The sequence below is a fragment of the Amblyraja radiata genome, chromosome 8 (genome assembly GCF_010909765.2).
Source record: "Amblyraja radiata isolate CabotCenter1 chromosome 8, sAmbRad1.1.pri, whole genome shotgun sequence".
NCBI lineage: Eukaryota > Metazoa > Chordata > Chondrichthyes > Rajiformes > Rajidae > Amblyraja > Amblyraja radiata.
The window spans coordinates 47,415,332-47,442,223 of record NC_045963.1 but is presented as its reverse complement, the minus strand read 5'-3'; positions in this window follow the sequence as shown (position 1 = coordinate 47,442,223).

Sequence of the window (26,892 nt, the reverse complement as noted above, 5' to 3'; positions counted from 1 at the left end):
GAGCTTCCCAACATCGGTCTCTACCCGAGACTGCGAGCTCCTCGATGGTGAATTCCGCAGACCGGAATTGGAGCGTCGATCCCAGGCAAGTGATCGCAGGCTCCGATGGTAAGTCCACGGCCCCGCGGTGGGGCTCAAAGTCAGTCTCGAGCAAGGCCACCAGCTCCACGATGTTAGACCGCAGAGCGACCAGAGATACGATCCGGAAAACAGTCGCATCTCCGGCAAGGTAAGAGATTGGAAAAAAAGTACCCCCCCCCCCATCTCGTTTGCATGAGATGGTCTGCTATTTTTCAATGCCATTGTTTAAAAATGTGAAGCATTCGCACTTCTCATAATCCCGGCCGGTTGCCAAAACTACTTTTTACACCATCCACTTTCCTGCGGACTCTCTTCATTCCCTGAGAAATGAAGACCCACTTCTCCCCTAAGTCTTTAATCACTGTCAGTTTCCTGATGCCTTTCCTATATTATGTAGAACACAGCAAGCCTGAAACATCACCTATTCCTTTTGTCTAGAGACGCTGCCTGACCTACTGTGTTACTCCAGCTTTTTGTGTCTACTGTATCTTCGGTGTAAACCAACATCTGCAGTTCTACACAGAAAGCCACAATACTGTTTGAGTCTCTCCATGGATGGTTCTAACTAATTTATCCAGAGAATTAAGCCTTGAACTTTCATTTGGTCTACAAGTGATGGCATGGATCTTATTAGATCTCAATGGCCGTATTTCTACAGGCATCTCATTAGAGGCTTAAACTATCGTTACATGAGAAATGCACATTTCATCCAGATGAGTCGTGCTGAGTCATAAGAGAGGATCGTTGCATGGTAGATTATCCTCTCAATACTAACATTACAGTGCCTTTTCCTGTGTATGGTACTGGACTGAATAATTTGGTGATCAGCACTCCAAATTAACCGTATTGTTATCGAATAAATTTATACAATGAACCTTTCTTTTGATACAAGTGCTGTGTACAGTAAATGGCACGTGCCATCGATTGTATCTTTCATCCATTTTGAGACATGAAGAACTCACACTTGGGTTTGACAGATGTCAATGATGTTGTGCTTCTGATAAGAAATGGGATACCGCAAGCTGATGTAATGACCTCTCTCACCAAGCTTTCAACCTTCTACTTGTATACTTTCTTTTTGCCTCCACAGATGCTGCTCGACCCACTGAGTTCCTCCAGCAGTTTTTACTTCAGATTCCAGCATCTCGATGACTTGTGTCTCTCGGCTGGAATGTGAGGATGTCCAGAATGTGCAGTCACATCGAGGGGTCTGGTTTCCATCTGCAGTTTAGGTTAAGATCTGAAACACCAGGGGTCATAGAGTGATATAGTGTGGAAACAGGCCCTTCAGCCCGACTTTCCCACACCAGCCAATAATGTCTCAGCTAAACTCGACCCACCTGCCCGTGTTTGATCTATATCCCTCCAACCTGTCCGAACAATGTATTGGTCAGGATCAGTAAAATGGTTAGGATTGCAGCCTTGGTCCAGAGACCTTGTACATTTCCTATTCTCATTAAACTAACTATATTTACAGAAAACAATTATCATACTGCTGTGTAACATATGAAAAAAAGAGAAATAAAGGTGTGATTGTGTAATAATCAGAAAAAATATTCAATCATCCAGAAAATTCCGCATGGTAGGCTGCTCTGGGAGGTTATATCACAAGCGATCCAAGGAGAGATAACCGACTGGATAGAGAACTGGCGTCATGGAAGAGAGATGGTGGAAAGCTGTTTTTCAGACTGGAGGCCTGTGCCGTAGGGTACCGTACAGGGCCCATTGCTGTTTGTCATCTATATAAATGATTTGGATGAGAACATACAAAGCATGATTAGTATGTTTGCAGATGATACTAAAGTAGGTGGTATGGTAAATAGTGAAGATTCGTCAAAATGTCAAAAATCGCAGCAGGATCTTGATCATTTGGGCAGGTGTGCCGAGGAATGCTAGGGCTCTGGGGAGTGTTGTAGAAATGAGGGGTCTAGGAATCCAGGTACATAGCTCCTTGATAGTGACTATGTAGAAGGGTTGGTCAAGAAGTCTTTCAGCACGGTACACAAAATTGCTGGGGAAACTCAGCGGGTGCAGCAGCATCTATGGAGCGAAGGAAATAGGCGACGTTTCGGGCCGAAACCCTTCTTCAGACTGGTATATCTCCTCAAGTCTTTCAGCACATTGGCTTTCATCAGTCAGTGTATTGAGTATAGAAGTTGGGAGGCCATGTTACGGTTGTACAAGATATTGATGAGGCCACATTTGAAGTATTGTATTCCGTTTTGGTCATCCTGTTATAGGAAAGATGTTGTTAAGCTGGAAAGGATGCGAGAAGATTTACAAGGATATTGTTAGGATTTGAGGGCCTGAACTATTGGGAGAGGCTGAACAGGCTAGGACATTGTTCCTTGGAGAGGTGTACAAGATCATGAGAGGAATAGATAGGGTACATTCACAGATTCTTTTATCCAGAGTGGGGTAATCAAAAACCAGAGGACATAGGTTTAAGGCGAGAAAGAAAAGGTTTATTGGGGGCCTGAGGGGCACCCTTTTTACACAAAGTGTGGTAGATATATGGAGTGAGTTGCCAGAGGAGGTAGTTGAGGCAGGTACTTTCACAATGTTAAAAAACATTTGGACAGGTAAATGGATAGGAGAGGTTTAGAGGGATATGGGCCATACGCAGGCAGGTGGGACTAGTGTAGATGGGGCATGTTGGTCAGCGTGGAAAGATTGGGCTGAAAGGCCTGTTTTCATGCTGTGGCTCTATGACTCTAATTAGACAGCACAGTGGTGCAGTAGTAGAGCTGCTGCCACATAGTGCCAGAGACACGGGTTCGATCCCAGACTACAGGTGCTCCCTGGACGGAGTTTGGACATTCTCCCTGTGATCACAGAGGTTTTCTCTGGATGCTTCAGTTTCGTTCCACACTCCAAAGGACTGTGTTTGTAGGTTAATTTGTAAGAGGAATTTCATCCTTAATCTGCATCTGAAACGTCAAGTTGTCATTTCTCTGCTCCAAGGCTGATACTGTAGATGTGACGCATCTTCAACCAGTTTCCCCCCTTTTATTTTACTTCATGAAGCCTCTGCTCAGTTTAACTTCCTTGTGCCTTGTATGTAGTTCCTCAACAAACCAGAGGCAAATTGATAGTAATTGACTGTACTGTTGGCCTTTCTTCACTACAAAGAACCATTACATAGAAATGGCAGCCTCTGAGGATTTGCCAAATTATCCATTTACATGATAATACTGACAGCATAAACTCTGCTCAGCAGCTGCCTTAACTGTCTGAACAGCAACATTTGCAGGCAAAATGTGCAGAATATTAGCACCGACTGAAGACTTAACACAGAATGATGCACAACAGCCTTGATTGCTTATAATGCTTTAGACAATAGAAAATAGGTGCAGGAGTAGGCCATTCGGCCCTTCGAGCCATCACCCGCCATTCACTGTGATCATGGCTGATCACCCACAATCAGTACCCCGTTCCTGCCTTCTCCACATATCCCTTGACTCTGCTATCTATAAGAGCTCCATCTAACTCTCCCGTGAAAGCATCCAGAGAATCGGTCTCCACTGACTTCTGAGGCAGATAATTCCATCCCCATTCCTCTTATCTCCCAAGTTGCCTACCTCCCATTACCCTTAACTCCCCAAGCTGGCTAACTCCCATTCCCCTTACTTCTCCAAGCAGGCAGCCTCCCATTCTTTGTTGTAAGTCTCATGAGATTTAAGTTAACCAAAAAAATTGACTAACTTAACTGTGTGAGTCCCATCTAACTGAAGTACAAACCTTACAAACCATGCTGTAATTCATCAATTAGAAAGATATAAGGATTGATTGGTTATGTATTGGATTATAAATGTTAAAGATCAAAATATGAACATGTTGTTTTAAGAAGCCATCCATCTGGCACCTGGGAACTGCAAAATGGCTGTTTGAGGGCATTTAGAGGCATTAGGGTCATGAAGAAATATTAACCTTTTCAACTCACTCAAGATCAGTGCTCACAATCAAATCTAGAATATTTTAAGTGAGGTATGTGACTAAAGCCCACCGTGTTCAGCATTAAAGCTCAAGAGATTTTTAAGGCAGAGATAGATAGATTCTTGATTAGTACAGGTGATGGGTAGACTTGATGGGCCGAATGGCCTAATTCTGCTACATTCACTTGTGAATTTAAGAAGAGAAATTCAAGCTTATCTGCGGCATATTTCATTCAAGGTCAGGAAGGAGATCTCATTGAGATGGTCAAATGCATATGCTTTGTCTTAAAAAAAAAGGTGTGAATGTACAATAGTAACAGTGTGAGTGTTTAGCTGCTAAGGGTTCACTGCCTCAATGTCAATATTAAATGGCAATTAAATGGCAATATTTAATTATTCAAAACCCACCTTGAGCACTACAGATCAGACCATGGATTCTTCAGTCATTTACTGGAAGGATGAGCTGCAAGATGTTTGCCATCATTGCTCCAGACGATCTCCCTTTTCAGGGGGATGCAAGAATTCATATTTTGTAGAAGACCTAGGGCCTTCTCCCTGGTGTCCTGGTCAGTCATTAATTCCCAAACAACATCACTGAAAAACATATTCTCTTCATTCTTCTGAAGGTAGGTGCTTGCTGTGTATAAATAGCCTGCCTTGGTTCCTATGTTACAACAGTGACTCTACTTTAAAACATTGGCTGCATCGTGCTTTGGGATGGCACACAGTCAGGAAATGTACAGTAGACCTGCTAGTTCTTTGCTTTCTTCCCTTTGCATGATTCAGAGTTTCCACTGAAGTCATGGATAGTGGTCAGAACTCAACAGGAATTGAAATCAAAGCGCTCTCTGGGAATGGGCACATTAGGTGAAACTATCATCATGTTGGAAATATAGAAACATAGAAACTTAAAAAATGGGTGCAGGAGTAGGCCATTTGGCCCTTCGAGCCAGCAACGACATTCAATATGATCATGGCTGATCATCCAAAATCAGTACCCCGTTCCTGCTTTCTCCCCATATCCCTTGGTTCCGTTAGCCCGAAGGCCTATATCTAACTCCAATTTCAATGTCAATGTTATGGCCTCTTGCGAACCTGCCTTTCAGAGAGAAAGGGAGAGCAGAACGGCTTTAAGCGCATCAAGGATTAAATAAAAAATATACGCATTGGTTCCTCAGCTCAGCTTTCCTTACACTGGGTTTAGGGGGGTTGAATGAATTACATCTTGCATTCGTTTGCATGACGTTGCACAGATGTTAACCAGGTTATGAATAGGCTGACACATTGTGATTAATTACACCTTCACATTGAATGAGTGGCTTTTTAACTTGTCACATCCAGTGCTTTATCTTCAGCACAACTTTGGTAAAAGGTAGAATGGTGCCAGTTACACCAGCTGCTATGTGAAAAGCGTCCACCTAAGAAAGGTCAGGGCCCATTTTGCTTTGAAAGGCTTCTTTTACTGAAATGGCATCTAGTGATATTCCAGAGGCTATGCTTTTCTTGGGCAATACCGAATTGTGTAATCTATGTTTTGCAGATGGAGTGTACAAAATCTTAATTTCTTCCACATTTTAGCCATTGTAACTGCCAGTCCTTTAAAAGAATAACAAATTTGTTCTAAATTCCCCACTGTTATGGATGGTTTTCAAACATTGGATATTACCTGAATGTTTATTAACTAATATTGGACAATCATTCTAGATTGGAACAATATTTAAACATCACAAAAAGATTTTGAAAATGAGATCATATTGAGATAAGGAAGGATGCCCTTTGGTCAGAGGTCATAACCTTGGTGCAAATATATGTATAGTGAAAGGCCAATCTGGCGTGCTTTTGCCAAACACTGATTGAAATGCCGCCTTCAGTCGGAGCATTAAAGCCACCACGAAGCCCCCTCAAATAATTACCCCAACTTTGAAAATCTTTCCTGTACAAGAGGAATGCAGGTTATGTTGTGGCTTCATCAGGCCCATTTACACCTCACCCATTGGCTTCTGGCTTCATCAGGCCCATTTACACCTCACCCATTGGAAACATCCCTTGAACACTCCTCTGATCCACAAAACAGCCTGCACACTTATCACCGGTATGGTGGTGTAGCAACAGAGTCGCTACAGCGCTAGAGACCCAGGTTGGATCCTTTCTCCGGCTGCTCCGGTTTTCTCCCACACTCCAAAGACTTCCTGGTTAGTAGGCTAATAGGCTTCGGTGAATATTGTAAATTGTCCCTAGTGTGTAGGATAGCGTTAGTGTACGGGAATTGCTGGTCAGCGCGACCTCGGTGGGCCGAAGGGACTGTTTCCATGCTGTATCTCTAAAATACTGAACTAAACTAATTGTAATAGGCTTCCAACTTTTGGTGGGCTCAACTGTAATGAGAGGTGACATTATAAAATGGATGATAATAAATCAAATCCCTCTCCACCACTACTTGAATGCCAAGCCCATTTGTAATTTTATTGAAACCCAGATCTCAGAAGCGGAGGTGTAAGCGTAAGCCTATATCTGAAAGATCAGGGGCGAGAAAGGAATCTGTTGACCGTTTACAATCACAACAAGTTTATTTGGAATGGAATGGAATATGAAATGGAATATTTTATTGTCACATGTGACAAGTCACAGTGAAATTCTTTGCTTGCATTCCCAAGGTATGCAAATAGTTGCCAGGTAAACGACACTGACAAAGTTACAAAGTATCCCCGTGCCCGATCCCCCTCCCTCACGGCGGTCCCCCTCTCACGGAGGTCCCCCCACGGTGATTCACCCTCACCCTCATTGACCGTCGACCACGGGTCGACCCGCAAGGCTCCCACCAACTCACGAAGCTCCGTCGACCACCGCAAGGCTCCATCGGCCCAGGCAGGCTGCGCTGCCCGGCTTCTCCGTGCCCTACTGAGAGGTGTCTGTTAAATTCAGATAAGGAAATTAGTGATGCATTCCCTTAAATAGCTGAAGAAGGGTTTCGGCCCGAAACGTCGCCTATTTCCTTCGCTCCATAGATGCTGCTGCACCCGCTGAGTTCCCCCAGCAATTTTGTGTACCTTCGATATTCCAGCATCTGCAGTTCCCTTTTGAACACCCTTAAATAGCAGGTTGGTTCAAACTCAGATGGGTGTTCACAAGTGATTGCCCATGTTCTATCACATTAGCCACAGCCTATTACACACGTTCTTTCAGCAGTTTACTGGCAGGGAAAATAATTCCCTGGAAATTGACTTACAAACTCTGTGGGTTTATTAAATATATGATGCATTTACTATTAAATCCTATTTGAACCACCTGAAAACAAAATTGTGAAATCTGATTTTTAAAACTTGTTAACGTAAAATGGAAGCTGAGCGGTTCCCTTCAGCAGTTTTATAGCATAGTTTAGTTTAGTTTAGAGATATAGCTTGTAAATAGGCCATTCGGCCTTCGAATCCACGCCAACCAGCGATCCCCGCACACTTACACTATCCTACACCCACTAGGGACAATTCACAATGATACCAAGCCAATTGGCCTACAAACTTGCATGCCTTTGGAGTGTTTGAGGAAACTGGAGATCCTGGACAAATCCCAAGCAGGTCTCAGGGATAACGTTCAAACTCCGTACAGACAGCACCCGTAGTCAGGTCTTTGGCACTGTAAGGCAGCAACTCTACCACTATGCCACCGTGCTGCCCTAAGACAGCTGATGTGCTCTTTCCAGGATGACCCTTGAGATGTTAATCAGCCCTTAAAGAGCACAATAGTGTGGCAGGAGACTGCAATGGAGATGAGGGATAATATAGGGAGATGAGGGAAATATGGTACTTTCCAACATGTGTTTCATCACCTCACTCATCTCACACACTGTGAATGGCCCCAAGCTATTGGCTACTGAAATGCTAGTCCTCACAACATGCAGCCAGGAGTGATCAGAATAAAGAGGCTGGGGATCTGGGAAAGGAGATCCAGTAAATCATTTTGAATAATGCCGGCCATTGGAAGGTGCAGCTACCAGATACTTAGCGCGAGGAATCAATGTGACAGTGCAGACGTCATAATTGCTATCTCATTTCTGAACCCTGTTTGACTTGCTACTGGGCTTTACATCAGTGAACAGCGAAACCCCTCGGGCAGAGACAAAAGATGGTAGCACTGCTGGAAAAACATGTAATTTCCTGCTTGCGATGTCATTCGGTGCATGTCTGACAATCAGCAGATGTCAGTTCCACCTCGATAAACCACCCATGCTATTATGGATGGGAGCAAGTTTAGCATGGTGGCGTAGCAGCAGAGTTGCTGCCTTACAGCGCCAGAGACCCGGGTTTGATCCTGACTAAGGGTGCTGTCTATACGTTCTCCTCACGACCGCATGGATTTTCTCCAGGTGCTCCGGTTTCTTCCCACACTCCAAAACGTGCATGCTTGCAGGTTAATTTGGCTTCAGTAAAAACTGTAGTGAGTAGGATAGTGCTAGTGCACGGAGATCGCTGGTCGGTGCAGACTCGGTGGGCCGAAGGGAATGTTTCTGCGCTGTATCTCTAAAATCTAAACTAAACCTGCCAGTGCAATCCGCTTATGGTTCGAATGGCATTGTGCAGGATTTGTGTTCATATAAACGTGTGCAAATGGGTCCAATTTCTGAAGTATTGCCCCTCCATGTGAACCTTAGTATTACTCTGCCAAAACCCTAAATGACAGGCTTCATGGAGAGCTAAGTGCATTGATCTATTAATAACCCCACCTTGTATGTCCAAATTATATTCAAGTAGCCAAAATACTCTGTGATGTGTAGGAACATGCAGATAAGTGGAGCTTTGTCCAACTGACTCAAGATTCTATAGGGTCTCAAGGCATTTTTGCAAAGTAGTGTGAAAGATCAGTCTCAAGCTTCACTGAACTTTCTTTTACAAAAGGAATCTACACGAGGATGTGACACGTGCATTGGGTCTGGTGTTAATCTGTCAGCAATTTTCAAAGTAACATAACAGGCAGGGCCTAAACCGAGCAGGACCTGGGCCAGGCCTATTAGGTTGGGTCTGATTGGGCAATTAACATTTCGAATGTGTGGATTCTCTTGCCAGTTTCAGTGGTCTGCCATCTGCAGTGTGGTGGTTTGTATTCAAGTTCTGATTAAGGTAGGTTAATCTGAAGAGCAAGTCTTTCTGGGAACTGGAATGATTTACAAGCAGCCAAGAAGATCATGGCCAAGCCAAACACACAAAACTTGGCTGACTCACTCATTCTGCAGTACATGCTTAAGTGTTTGGTGCTTGGTTATGTTATTTCATGAAAACCAAAATGTTCTCCCTTTAGACCTTTATGAAAGCCTCTACTATTTAAAATCCATCTATAAAAGACATATGATTTTAATTTATATTTTGCAGCCCTCACTACATGGACTGGAAACCTTAATGCTGCTTTAACAATATCTACCATTAATAACCTAAGAAAATACTTAGTTGACTGTTCAGTTCTAAATGTTCGCTTTAATTTGTTTAGAATGATTAGTTGTTCAAGTCCATCCATTTTTCTTTCTTGGGTTGGCCAACTAATTTTATCCAATAGTAAAAATAAGGAACTGCAGATAGTGGTTTTAAAACAAGTAACAAAATGCTCAAATAACTCAACGGGTCAGGCAGTATCTTTGGAGGACATGGATATGTGACGTTTCAGGTCAGGACCTTTCTTCACCCAGCAAAATAATAGATGAGGTTAGAGGTGTGTGTGAACTGTCTTACCTGAAGGACTGTTGGGGTTCCTAGGTAGAGGTGAAGGAGGAGGTATACAACCAAGTGTTACATGTCCTGTGGGTTGCACAGGAAAGTACATAGGGAAGGGATGGTTTTGGTGGGAAGGGATGAATGAACCAAGGAGTTGCAGAGGGAACAGTCTCAGCATAAGGTAGAAAGGGGTGGAGATGGAAGGATGTGACTAGCAGTGGTGTCAGGTTGGAGATAAAATAAATGCCAGAGGATGATGCATTGGACGTGAAGGCTGGTGGGGTGAAAGGTGAGGACCAGGGAAACTCTATCATTGTATTATCTGGGGGGGGGGGGGGGGGGGAGGGAGGTGCAGCGAGAGCAGAACTACGGGACACAGAAGAGATGTGGGTGAGGGCTCTATCTACAGGGCATTCAGATCGTATTCAGACCCCTTCACTTTTTCCACATTTTGTTACATTACAGCCTTATTCTAAAATGGATGACATTCTTTTTTTTTTAAATCATCAATCTACACACAATACCCCATAATAAAAAAGCGAAAATAGGTGTTTAGAAATTTTTGCAAAGTGATTAAAAATTAATAACTCAAATATCACATTTACATAAGTATTCAGACACTTTACTCAGTACTTTGTTGAGGCACCTTTGGCAGCAATTACAGCCTCAAGTCTTCTTGGATATGACGCTACAAGCTTGGCACACCTGTATTTGAGTAATTTCTCCCATTCTTCTCTGCAGATCCTCTCAAGCTCTGTCAGGTTGGATGGGGTGCATCAATGCACAGCTATTTTCCGTTCCCTCCAGAGATGTTCGATCGGGTTCAAGTCCGGACTCTGGCTGGGCCACTCAAGGACATTCACAGACTTGTCATGAAGCCACTCCTGCGTTGTCTTGGCTGTGTGCTTAGGGTCATTGTCCTGTTGGAAGGTGAACCTCCACCCCAGTCTGAGGTCCTGATGCTCTGGAGCAGGTTTTCATCAATGATCACTCTGTACTTTGCTCCGTTCATCTTTCCTTCGATCCTGACTAGTCCCCCAGTTCCTGCCACTGAAAAACCTCCCCACTATCATGCTTCACCGTAGGTATGGTATTGGCCAGGTGATGAGCGGTGCCTGGTTTCCTCCAGACGTGACGCTTGGCTTTCAGGCCAAATAGTTCTATCTTGGTTTCATCAGACCAGAGAATCTTGTTTCCCATGCCTTTTGGGAAACTCCAAGCGGGCTGTCATGTGCCGTTACTGAGGATTGGCTTCCGCCTGGCCACTCTGCCATAAAGGCCTGGTTGGTGGAGTGCTGCAGTTGACCTTCTGGAAGGATCTCCCATCTCCACAGTGGAACTCTGGTGCTCTGTCAGAGTGACCATCGGGTTCTTGGTCACCTCCCTGACCAAGGCCCTTCTCCCCCAATTGCTCAGTTTGGCTGGGCCGCCAGCTCTATGAAGAGTCCTGGTGGTTCCAAAGTTCTTCCATTTAAGAATGACAGAGGCCACTGTGCTCTTCGGGACCTGCAATGCTGCAGAAATTGTTTTATACCCTTTGCCAGATCTGTGTCTCGACACAATCCTGTCTTGGAGGTCTACGGACAATTCCTACGTCTTCATAGCTTGGTTGTTGCTCTGACATACATTGTCAACCGTGGGACCTTATATAGACAGGTGTGTGCCTTTCCAAATCATGTTCAATCAATTTAATTTACCACTGGTGGACTCCAATCAAGTTGTAGAAACATCTCAAGAATAATCAAGGAAAATAGGATGCACCTAAGCTCAATTTTGCGTGTCATAGCAAAGGGTCTGAATACTTACGTAAATGAGATATTTCAGTTATTTCTTTTTAATTACTTTGCAAATATTTCTAAATACCTGTTTTCGCTTTTTTATTATGTGGTATTATGTGTAGATTGATGATTAAAAAAAAAGAATTTAATCCATTTTGGAATAAGGCTGCAACGTAACAAAATATGGAAAACGTGAAGTGGTTTGAATACTTTCTGAATGCACTATATGCACTGCACTGAATGCAGGAGGAGAACCATGTTTGCTAAAGAAAGCGGACATCTTGGATGACCTAGAATGAACAACCTCATCGAGGGAGAAGATGCGGCAGAGACGGAGAAAATGAGAGTAGGCGTCTTTGCAGGACACAGAGTGAGAAGAAGTGTAGTTCAGATAACTGTGGGAGTCAGTAAGTTTGTAGTAGGTGTCAGTTGATAATGTGTACTCAGTGATGGAGATCAAAAAAGAGCCGTCAGAGATAGTCCAAGCAATTTTGAGGGCAGGGTGGAAGTAGTGGTAAAGTTAATAAAATCAATGGGTTCTGCATGGGTGGCGAAGGCAGGCCCAATGTAGTCATCAATGTAGTGGGGAAAGAGTTGGACATTGGTGTCAGTGTACAATTGGAACAAGGACCGTTCAACATAAGCAACAAAAAGGCAGGCATAGCTGGTGCCCACGCGAGTGCCCATGGTCACACCTTCAACGAAGAAAGTGAGAGCAGTCAAAAGAGAAGTTGTTGAGGGTGAGGACAAGTTCAGCCAGGTGGGGGGTGAGTGTTAGTAGAGGGAAATTGAATGGGTCTCTTGTCAAGGATGGAGACGTAGAGGTACCGTGGTTAAAATGAGGCAATGGGGACAGAAATAGAAATTGAAGGGCATGTGAGGTATTTCAGATATAGCTGGGAAGGGTCTGAACCAGGGGGGGGATAGGATGGAATCAAATGTGGAGATGAGTTCAGTGGGGCAGGAGCAGGCAGAGATGATGGGTCTGCCAGGGCAGTTCTGTTTGTGTATTTGGGGAAGGAGATAGAAGCGGGCAGTGCGGTGCCTGGGAAATAGCAAGGTTGGAGTCTGTGGAGGGGACAAACTCAACTCAAGCATGGCTAATCTGATTTCAACCCAAATCCAGGAAATTCCAGAAAGTAGAATGTTTTCTAAACCTGACCCAATTTGGAGGCATGCACAGAAAAGTAGGAACAATGACTCGCAATGTTGTGTATACATTAAGAACCAGAGGGCACAAGTCATAATAGAACATAGAATATAGAACAATACAACACAGGAACAGGCCCTTCTGCCAACAATGTCTGTGCTGAACATGATGCCAAATTAAACAAATCCATTTTGTCTGCACATGATTCACATCTCTCCTTTCATAGGAGTCTATCTGTCTAGACATTCATGTGTCTATCTGAAAGTCTCTCAACATTTATTTTGTATCTGGTTCCATTATGATCCTTTGTAGTGTGCTCCAGACACCCGCCACTCTCTCTATAAAAAACCTTCCCCACACATCTCCTTTAAACTGTCCCACCTTTGACCTTAAAGCCATGTCTTCTGGTGTTTGGTATTTCCACCCTGGGAAAAAAAGATTCTGAATGCCTATCCTATCAATACCTCTCATCATTTTATAAATTTCTATCAGCTCCCACCTCAGCCTCAGATATGCTAGATGCAACATTTTAAGTTTGTCTAAACTTAACATTCCTTAAATACTCTCTAATCTATGTGGAAAACCTCTTCTGCACCCTCTCCAAAGCCTCCAACTCCATTCTGTAATGAAATGATCAGAACTTCATACAATGCTCCAAATGCAGCCCAAACAAAGTTCTATAAAGCTGCAACAAAACTTCTTAACTCTTATGCTCAATGCCCCAACCAATGAAGGCAAACATCCCATATGCTTTCTTTACCACTCTATATATTTTCAGGGAACTATGAACTTGGACTCCAAGATCCTTCTGTGCATTAATGCTGTTATGGGTACCATTAACTGTATCATTTCACTTTATATTTGACCTTCCAAAGTGCAATATTTCACACTTGCCCAGATTAAACTTCATCTGCCATTTCTACTCCCACATTTAACTGATATATATCGTGCAGTACCCTTTGACAGCCTTCTTCACTGGACACAACTGCAGCAAATTTTATATCATCTGTAACTCGACTAATCTTTAGACTTTTGACTTTAGACTTTAGAGATACAGTGTGGAAACAGGCCCTTCGACCCACCGAGTCCATGCTGACCAGCAATCACCCCATACACTAACCTACATACACTAGGGATAATGTTACAACTTATCAAAGCCAATTAACCTACAAACCTGTATACCTTTGGAGTCTGGGAGGAAACTGGAGCACACGGAGCAGTCACAGGGAGAACATACAAACTCTGTATAGACACCACTGGTCATCAGGATCGAGCCCAGGTCTCTGGCGCTGTAAGGCAGCAACTCTATAATTGCGCCACTGTGCCACCCCAATAAACCCATCTACATTATTGTCCAAATCATTTATATATATTACAAACTACAAAGGTCCCAGCCCTTTGGTCCCAGCCCTGGTCACAGACCTCGAGCCAGAATGACAGCAATCCACCATTAATCAATGTCTGATCTAGGTAAACCAAATTTGAATACAAACTATTAATTTGCCATGGATACCATGCACATTGATCTTATGGAACAGCCTACCATAAGGAACGATGACAAATGCCTTACATGTCTATGTAGACAACATCCTCTACCCTCACCTCAGCAATTACCCTTGCCTCCTGCTCAAAATATTCACTCAAGTATATAGGACATGACCTGCCCGCACAAAGCCATATTAACTGTCCCTAATTAACCGAATCGCTTCAAAACGCAGGTAAATCCAATCCCTTTGAATCTACTCTCTCTTTGAAATGAAGGTAAATGCTCTCCCTTTGAAAGCTACTCCAATAGCTTTCCAATCACTGACGTGAGGCTCACCAGCCTTTAATTTCCTGGATTAACACTATTTCCCTGCTTGTACAAAGGAACAACACCAACTATTCTCCGGCCTTCCGGGACTTTGTCTGTGGCTCGAAAAGATACAAAGATCCTCGTCAAGGCCCCCATCAATCTCCTCGTTTACCTCTCTCAATAACATGGGATAGATCCCTTCAAACTCTGGGGATGTAACAAAGTTCTATAAAGCTGCAACATGACCTTCTAACTCTTATACTCAATGCCCCTGGAGGCCCACCACCACATTCTTCTTGATCTCAAAATCCCCTTGTATATTAGTATAGTCCACACTTATCTCACTATCTTAACACTCTTCTCCCTATGTAGCGCTATCACCAAATGACTATCGCCCCATAGATCTGTTGTGCCAGTGCATTGAGCAAGTCAAAGACTGGATGTGCCAAAATTTTCTCCAACTAAATAAGGACAAAACGGAGATAATTGTTTTTGGTGCTAAAAAAGAAAGGCTTAAAGTAACCCAACACCTTCACTCTCTGTCCCTGAAAACTTCAAACAAAGCCAGAAATCTTGGGGTCATTATGGATTCAGATTTAAATTTCGACAGTCACATCAAATCAGTAACAAAATCGGCCTACTATCACCTCAAAAACATAGCAAGATTAAGAGGACTCATGTCAGCTCAAGACTTAGAAAAACTTGTACATGCCTTTATTAATAGTAGGCTAGATTATTGTAACGGTCTCCTTGCAGGTCTTCCAAAAAAAAACTGTCAGGCAACTACAGCTTGTTCAGAACGCTGTTGCTAGAGTTCTAACAAAGACCAAAAAATTTGAGCATATCACACCAATTCTTAAATCCTTACATTGGCTCCCTGTATGTCAGAGAATTGATTTTAAAATCCTGCTGCTCACCTATAAATCACTACATGGTTTAGGGCCAAATTATATCACTGACATGCTTCCACTATATAAGCCTTCTAGACCGCTAAGATCTTCTGAAACCAATCTGCTAGTGATTCCCAGAGTAAATACAAAACATGGGAAAGCAGGATTTAGTTCCTATGCAACAAATAGCTGGAATAAACTTCCTGAAGATTTAAGACTTGCCTCAACTTTGACCACTTTTAAAACAAGACTGAAAACTTTTATGTTTACTTTAGCTTTCAGCTAAATCTTAACTACATTGCACTTTTAACTTTTGCACTTTTTATAATGCATTTTTAATTTTGCTTTTCTTTTCTTTTAGTTCTTCTATTTTATTTCATTTTATTATTTCATTTATTGTATGACATGTTTTTATGTGAAGCACTTTGAGTCTGCCTCGTGTATGAAATGTGCTATATAAATAAAGTTGCCTTGCCTTGCCTTGCCTAATAAATCCTGAAGCTAAGTACCCCTTTATTATGACCAATTTTACAATGACTCTGGTCGTCCATGGATCACTTACCTTTCTAACCTTCTCCCTCCTCTATAGACCTGAACTGGCATTTCAACAGAAGATTCTGGGAATGTGATTACAGCTCCTCAAGACAGTTATGAATAAGGACTTGGGGGGGAGAAGTACTAAATTGCGGGAGAATAAATTACAACATTATTAGGCAGGAGCTAGGTAGAATCTCCCCGTTGGATTGCAACCTTGTTGTGGTCGGGGAGCTTGTGTGTCTCAGTGACCCCTAGAGCTATGCCAGCGGGAGATTCGTCTCCTGTTAGGGTCTCCCATGCTGGACAGGTCGAAGAGTAGAGGCGAGACGAAGAGCGATCCACTGGTCCTCCAGGTTGCAGGTTGAGCACAGGGCTAACAACCCTGTCTCGTAAAACAAATATGTTACGGAAACAGCAACTGAAGGAATCAACACTACTGAGTGGAGGACCTTCGTTGCTGCACTTACATGCCAGGAGGCCTAATAGGCAGTAAGTAGGGAGAGTGGCAACTGTCATTGGATAAGTCCACATCTGACGTTTGGGGGTCATTTGAAGACTGCTTGATCAGATTCACGACTAGCATGGTGTAGTAGAGAGGAGGGACAAAGTTAGCCAGGTGAAGGAATCTTAGATGACTAGAGAGGTTGTAAATTTTGTACAAAAAATTCGTCAAAAAGAAAAAGGAATCATAAATAATGTTTAGGAAGATGAAATTAGATAGGGCCATTGTCAATATGTTGAAGACACAAGGAACTGCAAATGCTGGAATCTTGAGCAAAACACAAAGTGCTGGAGGAACTCAGCAGGTCAGTCAGCATCTGTTGAGGGAGTAGACAGGTGATATTTCAGGTCAGGGCCCTTTTTCAGACTAAATTTTAGTTATATACCTATATGTTAATTTGGTAACATGCTAAATATTGAACGCAGTCTGAAAAACAACTCCAGTGAGTTCTGTAGAACTTGATAATTTATTTTATTCTGCTCAGATTAATCCTCCAATAATGACTAAAATACTAAAGACACTAATTACATCACAGTACTCTGAGGTATGTTTAATTTAATGTAGAAAAAGCACATTTTTATCCTGATAATAGAGGAATACTGTTGGTCACCTTGGAACAGGAATAGCTGAAGTAGCTCACTCCAGCCACAACCCATGTCTAGCATTCAATTAGATCACTGCTGATCTATTTTGCAATTCCAGCCACCTCCCTTGATTCGAAATCCCTTGGTATCCCTGCCTAACAGAAGTCGATCAATCTCACTCTTGAAATTTTCCACTCACTTACTCTCCACAGTCTGTGGGTGGGGGGGGGGGGGGGGGGTTCATGATTTTCACTACCCTTTTCTGTGAAAAACTGCTTTCTGATTTCACACTTAAACGCTCCTGCTTGAATGTTGAGTTTATGTCCTTTTGTCTTGGATTTTCCCATCAGACGGAATAGTTCCTCTACAATTCACCTATCAAATCCTTTAATCATTTGAACTACGTCGATTAGGTCACCCGATAGTTATGGAAGTCACAGAAACACAGGTCATGTTTATATGACGACCTTATAGATTAACACTTCAAGCTTGGATATAATTCCAGTGAATCTGCTCTTTCCTCACTCTGGGTCAATATCATTCCTGAGATGCAATGAACAAAATGAAAACAGATGTGATCTGATTTGAATGCCCTCTTGCATCCCCTTGAGATGAAGTCCAGCATTCTATGAGATACTTAGATAGTTTAATGTCCTTGTAGACCTGATTTATGTATATGGACATCAAAATCTTTTTCTTCTTCCAAAGCTCCTAGGCTCAACCATTGAAAACTATTCTGACTTGTCTTTGTTAAATGAAAATTGTATCGCCTCGCATTTTCCCACATCATATTCCATCTTCCAGCCTGGTGCACTAATTTTCCCTCTCAAATGTTTCTCTAATCCACACAGCATGCTGTACGTGGCAATTCCTGGGCATTTTGGATTTACAACTCATTACACCTTCATCTGAGTCATTCAGGTATTGGCCCAGGTGATAGGTAGTGAACTCAATACATGGCCAGTTCAAGAATTTGTTGGCCCTATGTATATAGTGAAAAACCAGAGACCCCTGATGAATGTACTGTAACTTCTCTCCTCCCAGCTACCTAATTAAATCCAGAGATTATGCCATATTGATTTTGACCATTCCAAAGTTCAAGTTTGCCTCCTGTGCCATTCCTGTGGTTGGAACATTGCTTCCCGCCCCCCCCCCCCTGGTTCCCCCAACGCAACCCGTTCCCCAACATAAGATTCCACCACTCACCCATTCCCCCAACGCAACCCGTTCTCCCAATGCAATATTCCACCACTCAACCATAGCCCCCAACTGTGCGGGTCAGCTTATTTTTTCACCCTCCCTCATTTTAAACTATTAAAAAGTGCAATTGCACTAACATTTTTTTATTCTTTAATGTGATCTAGGTGCCACCAACAAGGCCATCTTTTGTTATCAAAATCTAATCATTAAACTTCCTATTTAGAGAGCAATTAAAAGGCTTTGCAATCACATATGTGCTGGGTTAGGCTGGCAGATTCTTCCCCTGAAGGACATTTGCTGCCAAGGACTCAGTGTCCTGTGATAACAACAATGTAGCCAGTAGGGCTACAATCCCATTGTGGCATCATAGCTGCTAGCTGCCAGTGCAGATTTGAAGAAATCCTTCTCAAAGTGTGATTTTGTAAAACTAAAAATGTTGATAACTTGTAAAATATAACATCAATCTGAACGAAACTTGACACAAACCACCACAGGACAATTGTGAGTATGGTGGTGCAACATTGTTAGCGCAGTCATGTACCGTTTTGGCATAGTTCCGGGATCACATACGCAGACAGACATGCACGCAGGCATAGAAACATACAAGATGATTGTTTTAGTAATATACTAGACCAAGTGGGATCCGTTGGGTCCCTTTCACACGGGAGGCCTGGTCCCCCAATGCAACCCGTTCCCCCAACGCATTATTCCACCACTCACCCGTTCCCCCAACACAACCCATTTCCATCCCTCACCTGTTCCCCCAACGTAACCCATTCCCTCAATGCAATATTCCACCACTCATCCATGGCCCCCAACTGCACAGGCGAGGCTCATTTCCCCTCATCCCCCAACACTCACTCCCCATCCTCTTCACCCTCCCTCTTCTCTCTCCTCTACTCCTACCCTCCTCCACTCCCTCCCTCACCTCTCCCTCCCTCTCCTTTACCCTACCCTCAGTCACTCACTACTCTCAGTCACTCCCTCCCACCCTCCGTAACCCCTCTCCCCTCCTTACCCCCCTGACCCATTAGGCCCCGTTCACCCAACGCCATATTCCACCACTCACGCGTTTCCCCAATGCAACCTGTTTCCACCACTCACCCGTTCCCCCAACGCAATATTCCACCACTCACCCATAGCCCCCACTGCACAGGTGTGGTTCACACAATCCCTCCCCCTCCACTTCACCCTCCCTCCTCTCTCCCCTCGCCTCCTCCCCTCCTCCTCTCCCTCCATCCCTCCCTCCCTCTCCTTTTCCCTACCCTCAGTCACGCCCTCCGCCACCTCTCCCCTATCGCACTCCCCCACTAAACACAATGTTTAAATAACATTTCTTCTCCCCTCCACTACCTCCCTCTCCTTACAACAATGTAACAATTCTCTCATTGCACTGGGTGGAACTATTGATTGGCAGATTATGTAAATGAGATCCCATTGTGATGTCATTGTCAGGTGGAGCACTGTTCATGGCTGCTTATGTAAATGAGATCTCATTGGGACTTCATAGCTGCAAACTGCCAGAACCTGCCAGCAACTGCCACAGCATATTGTTCTTAAAGTGGCGTTTTGTAAAGTTTCAAATGTCAATTACTTGTGAAATATAACATAAATCTGAACGAAACTTGACACAAACCACCACAGGACAATTGTGAGTAAGGTGGTGCAAATATTTTAGCGCTATCGTGTATCGTTTTGGCGTAGTTGCAGGATCACTCAAACAGACACAAATGCGCGCTCACACATACGCACGCACGCATAGAAACAAACAAGATGAGAGTTTTAGTAATATACTAGACCAAGTGGGACCCGTTGGGTCCCTGTCATATGGGAGGCCTAGTCCCCCAACGCAACCCGTCCCCCCAACGCAATATTCCGCCACTCACCCATTCCCCCATATTCCAGCACTCACCCAGAGCCCCCAACTGTGCAGGGGCATATCCCCCAGCACTGCCTCCCCCTCCTCTTGCTTCAAGGACTTTAAAAAAGAATGCAATAGAACTTCCCCTGACTCCCCCAGCACACACTCCCCCTCCTGTTCTATTTGTAATGGTTAAAAACATTCTGGCAGGACTGAGTGTTCCTGGATTGCAACTTTGTTGCAAGAGGATTTGGATCCCAATAGATGCTAAATTTTTCCTAAACTTTAATTTATAAAGCTAAAAATGGTGATAATGTGAAATATAACATCAATCTGAACGAAACTTGACACAAATCACCCCAGGACAATTGTGAGTAAGGTGGTGCAAATTTTTCAGCACTAATCCATTTGCCTGCATTTGGCCCATCTGTCTGTCTGTCTGTCTGTCTGTCTGTCTGTCTGTCTGTCTGTCTGTCTGTCTGTCTGTCTGTCTGTCTGTCTGTCTGTCTGTCTCTATCTATCTATCTATCTATCTATCTATCTATCTATCTATCTGTCTGTCTGTCTGTCTGTCTATCTATCTATCTATCTATCTATCTATCTATCTATCTATCTATCTATCTATCTATCTATCTATCTATCTATCTATCTGTCTGTCTGTCTATCTATCTATCTATCTATCTATCTATCTATCTATCTATCTATCTATCTATCTATCTATCTCTAAAACTCTCATCTTGATTGTTTCTATGCATGCGTGAGTGTGTGTGAGCATGCATGCGTGTCTGTTCGAGTGATCCTGCAACTACGCCAGGTAGACAGACCAAATGGATTAGCTTACAGTATGTGGGGAATCTTGGACAAGTTGAGCTGAAGGGCCTGTTTCCATGCTGGATGATTCTATGACTATGCCCTCTGGTTTTTGACATTTTCACCCTGGGAAAAAGATTCTGACTGTCTAGCTTATCTATGCCTCTCGTCATTTTATAAACATCTATCATGTCTCCCCTGCAAGCATCTGATGCTCCAGAGAAAACAATGCAAGTTTGTCCAAACTGTAAGGGGGTGGCTAGATCTGGACAGAATGCTATTAAGCTGCAACATAAAGGGCCTGTGCCACTGCGGCGACCTAATTTGTGAGTTTAAAAGAGTTTGCTCTTGACTCAAACTCGCAGCATGGTCGACACGTGGTCCTAGGAGGTCCTAGGAGATCACTGAAGCTCTCCTTCATGCTCGAGGGAAGTTCCCGCATACTCGTGGCCTCAGTTTGGTCGAGTAAAAATTGGTCGGCATGGTTCTTTTGAACTCGTAGTGCAGTGGAGTGGGGTCGCTATGTAGTTACAGGCAGTCGAGGGCAGCCGTAGGCAATCTCCTTTGCTGACCAATGAGCATTTTAATTGGCTCATTGGAGTTTTCAGGACCAAGGAAAACCTACCGGTAATGTTAAATGCCCGCTAAACTTTATTAAAAGTTGTCTGGCTTCTTAAAAGTGTCTCCCCCCTCTTCTCCCCCCTCGTCTCCCCCCTCGTCTCTCCCCTTTTCTCCCCCCTCTTCTCCTCCCTCTTCTCCCCCCTCTTCTCCCCTTCTCCCCCCCCCCCCCCCCCCGTGCTCTCTAAAGGACTTACTGTACACTGTGGCACCCGTCTTTTACCTTCCTGTTCATCGCGGGTGTGAATTTCAGACAGCGCTCCCCCGCTTTCCCTGGCCCCTGCCTTTGCGATGTGTTTGTGTGTGTGCGGTTGGTCGATCCCGCTCACTGTTTCATCGCTGACAGTCGATCCAGCTCGAGGTTTTTCAGGCGAGTGCCTAGAGCTTGAAGGTCGAAGACAGTCGCTGAAAAGTCATGTTAGTGGGACAGGCCCTTAACTTCCTCACTTTTACTCTCACAATCAATGAAGTCAACATACCATATACCTTCTTTACCACTATGTACTGGCAGGAATCCATACCTGTATCCCATGATCCCTTTGTGTTTCAGTGCTATTAGGAGTATCATTAACTGTATAATTTCCCTTTATATTTGACCTCCCAACATATAACAACTCACATTTAGTTTAGTATAGTTTAGTTTAGAGATACAGCGCAGAAACAGGCCCTTCGGCCCACCAAGTCCGGAGGTTGCAGGTGGTTGCAGGTGGTTGCCGGAGGTTGCAGGTAGGGATACTGACAAAAACCTCCAGAGCACAAAGTCTCCAGAGGTTTCCGTTCAGGTTTCCTAAGTGGGAGAGGGAAATTACAGTGCTTTCAGTACCAGAAACCCGGGTTCGATCCCGACTATGGGTGCTGTCTGTACAGAGTTTAACGTTCTCCCTGTGACCGCGTGGGTTTTCTTCAAGATCTTCGGTTTCCTCCCACACTCCAAAGATTTACAGGTTTATAGGTAAATTGGCTTGGTGCAAATTGGCCCTAGTGTGTGTAGGATAGTGTTAATGTGCAGGGATCGCTGGTCGGTGTGGACTCGGTGGGCTGAAGGGCCTGTTTCTGCGCTGTGTCTCTAAACTAAAACAAAACCAATTCACTGTAGATCTCATGCATATTAATCTTCTGGATTAATAAGATGCAAAAAAAAACTAAATTTCTCAGATCAAAGTAACAAGCCCTTAAAAGGGTTGGGAAAAATCTGTTCTATCATTCACCAGTCAAATTGTTGAATTTACGTGATCATTGAAAACATATATACATTTCTAATGGATGTACACATGTACTATCAGTGAACTCTTCTCAAAAGTGATGTATAGCTTTACAACCTTTACAGATCTTCTTATTGGGTGTGACGGATGGCCAAATATCCATTGGTACTCAGAAAAGTACAATAATTCATGAACTTATACTTCCAACAGCCCACACAAATAATTCCTGATCTTGGCAATTAAAGTGAAGGTATAAAAAGAGGTTTTTTTCACCATGTTTTTATGGATCAAGATCTGATACACAAACACAAAAAATCATTTGGTATCAAAATGTGCTTGTTTGAGCTGGAAGGTCAAATTACTAATTTTAACCAGGCTTTATGTATCACGGGACTGTTCAACTCTCCATAGGATATTAAAGGTTACTGGAAACTGGAAAATTGTACTCATTAGATGAGCCAAGGATGGAACATTTGTCACAAGAGCCAAAAAGAGTTTGATTACTGCAATTTATAGAGTACCTGAATCACGGGCCAACTACATGCATTCAATGACTCCTTATGTATTCTGGCAGAAACTCCTCTCTACTTCGGTACAGTTGTGTTCCTATGTAGTTAGTCTATGTGTCTGTCAATTCTGTTAGTGTATTATTGCTGAATTCAATTTGAACAATTGTAGATTATCTGCAATGTTACGTAACTAAAGTTTACAAATCTGTACGAAGATGTATATTAATATTTGCGTTTATTTCATATGCTCCAGCTTCTTACCTTTCAAGTGTTTCACATTGTTGTGTCGGCAAAGGCAGAAACCATTTTAGAACAGTAATGCTTCGCAGCCATGAGATAGACAGCAAATCAATTCTTTGTGGTAAAAAAAGATACAAAGTACTGGAGAACTCAAGGGGTTGGACAGAATCTTTGGAGAACATGGATAGGTGATGCTTCAGTTTGGGAAGTTTTCCACAGATGCTGCCTAATCCTCTGAGTTACTCCAGCACTTTATGTCTTTCTTTTGTATAAACCAGCATCTGCAGTTCCTTGTATCTCATTTTGATGTGGTATGTTATATCCCTTCTTTACCACACGATCTACTTTCAGATTGTCCTGCCCTAACATAGAAATAGCTAGGCAGATGGGGCTTTGGGTTTCATTCGGTTGGATTGCATAAAATCTTAAACCAGCACTTGAATATATAAGCTGTAAAATTGATTTGTGTTGGACCAGCTGTTTAAGCCGATGTCAAAGTGTTTCAATGTTGTCATCCAAGGCACCAATGTGTAGTCTAAGAGTACAGGGACAATCCTGGGTGGAGCACGAGCAAGTGCATTGCTCTCATCCAGCTGTAATGGGCCTGTCCCACTTACGCAATTTTTTCGGCGTCTACCGGCACCCGTCATAGGTCGTTGATTTTCAATGTTGAAAATCCAGCGGCAACCAGAACAAGGTACGACTCTTTGGGCGACTACTCACGACTATACAGGATTCACCGGGGTGTCGCCTGTATGGTCGTGAGTAGTCTCCTCAGTCGCCCAAAGAGTCGTAGCGTCTTTCTGGTCGCCGCTGGACTTTCAACATGTTGAAAATTTTCGGCAACCTGCAATGACCTATGATGGGTGCTGGCAGTTGCCGAAAAAGTCGCGTAAGTGGGACAGGCCCATTAGCAAGACTTAATTTGATGCCTGCACCATTTAACTGGATTTCACGGTTGGAAGATCAATCCAAGGAAAATCAACAGAGCAGCAGAAAGTTATTCACAATGTGCAATTTAAAGTGATTACCTGCAGGTTAATTGCTGATTGATTTCTGTGGAGAGTTGTTTTGAGTAAACTGCTATTTGTAGCTTTACCATTTGTAAAGATTGCAGAACATGGAATTGGGAAGTCTTTAGGGAAATGCCGTGAGGGTTTCGAAGAATGTGACTTGACTGCAATTTAGTGTTTAGTTTTAGAGATACAGTGCGGAAACAGGCCCTTCAGCCCACCGAGTCCGCACCGACAGGCGATCCCCAGTTAACCTACAGACTTAAACGTCTATGGAGTGCAATAATTAGTTAATTAGTTACCCCAACATACAGTAGTTGGGTATGCTTGGAGTGCCCCATATCAGGGAGAAAAGGGATAGAGCACATTGGTGACGTCACCCAGTCCTTCTCTCCAGTGATGCTGCCTGTCCCACTGAGTTATTCCAGCATTTTGTGTCTATACACAAACCAACCTCCCTTCCATTGACTCCATTTACAATTCATGCTGCCTCGGCAAGGCCAGCAGCACAATCAAGGATGTCACACCCCAGTCACTCCCTCTTCTCCCCTCTCCCATCGGGCAAAAGGTATAGAAGTATTGGACACACCTCCGGATTCAGGGAATGTTTCTTCCCAACTGTTATCAGGCAACTGAACCATTCTACCACCAACTAGAGAGCAGTCCTGAACTACTATCTACCTCATTGGAGACCCTCAGACTATCTTTGATCAGACGTTACTGGCTTTATCGTGCACTAAACGGTATTCCTGTTATTCCCTTTATAATGTATCTGTACACTGTTGATTGCTCGATTGCACGCAACAAAAGCTTTTCACTATACCTCGGTACACGTGACAATAAACTTAACTCAACTCAATAAGACATTCCTTATATGCAGGAAGGCTTTGTAAGGAGGAGGTACAGTCACATAAATGTAACTAATGTTGCAGTGCTAATGTTTTAGGTGCCGGAGCTGTCAAATAGGGGAGTCATTTATGGTTATGCTTGGGGGGGGGGGGCAAGCTCGTCCAAACAAGATTATAGCCTACCACTACATCCCAGTGTATAACTAGCACAATAAAACATATCATAATTAACATTAACATTAATGATATGACAAAATATTGCACGGTTGCACTCACTAATTATCATGAAATATAATTATCAAGCAAGTAAAGAAAAATCCGGTAATCATTTATTTTTACAGAAGTGCCGGCCCGGCACCAACTCGCTCTGACTCTCCCGCAATCTGGGCCTTCACACACACTCACACACACCCACACACTCACACCAACACACTCACACACATAGACACCCAAATTCACACTCACGCACTCACACACTCACTCACCCATTCACCCACTCACTCACCCACCCACCCACTCACTCACCCACTCACTCACCCATTCACTCACCCACTCACTCACCCACTCACCTATTCACTTACCCACTCACACACTCACTCACCCAATCACTCACCCACTCACTCACTCACTCACCCACTCACTCACTCACTCACCCACTCACTCACCCACTCACTCACCCACTCACCCATTCACTCACCCGCCCACTCACCCGCCCACTCACTCACCCACTCACTCACCCACTCACTCACCCACCCACCCACCCACTCACCTACCCACTCACACCTGCAATGAACCATAACTCTACTTCATTCGACGCCAGTCCCACACCCTCAACAAATGCTTCCTCGCCTATGTGGACACAAGCTTGCAGGCCTCAAGACCGGCCCCTCCACCGACACTCCTCGACACGACCGCTGGACGCGGCGCTGCCTGCCTGACCACCACGAGGCCGAGATGGCCACCAGAAGGAGCAGCAGCAACATCCACCGCCTCTCCGACCCTCACCGCTTTCCCGGCCAAACCCAGGCCCGGACCACCAAAACTGCCGTGGCTGCCGACTCTCACCGCCTCTCCGGGGCCACCGCCGCCGCTGTCTCCAACCTTCACTGTCTCCCCAGGGCCACCGATGCTGCTGCCACTGACCCGTATCTTTACTCCAGCCCCCCACAAGCCTCCACCAGCGACTCCGCCGACCCTCGCCTCTCCACCGGTCACCAGCGGGCCAGTGCCGTCACCTCACCAGAGTTCCAGGTTCAGCACCAGGCCCACACCCTCCACGATGCAGACAGCACGTGGTCTGACTCTGCTGGGTCCTATTGCTCCCCCCCCCTCCCCCTCCTACAAGGGAACCTCAGTAGTGATGGGTCTTCCCCTTCCCCTTCCCCCTCGTTTAACCAGGTTACCCCGACCACACACTCGCTAGTTAAAATTCCCCGCTGTTTATTTTGGCTTTTTTTACAGAGGTGCCGGAGCGGAGTTCCAGTGAGCTCCGGCAGCACTGCATGTTACCGAGTTGTTTGAGGAGGTGACAAAGATGAACAATGTGGGAAGGGTAGTGAATGTTGCCTTTGGTAAAGCATTTGACAAGATCCCTCATGGTAATCTGGAAAGGAACCAATATCCTTACAGGGAGGTTTGCTCAT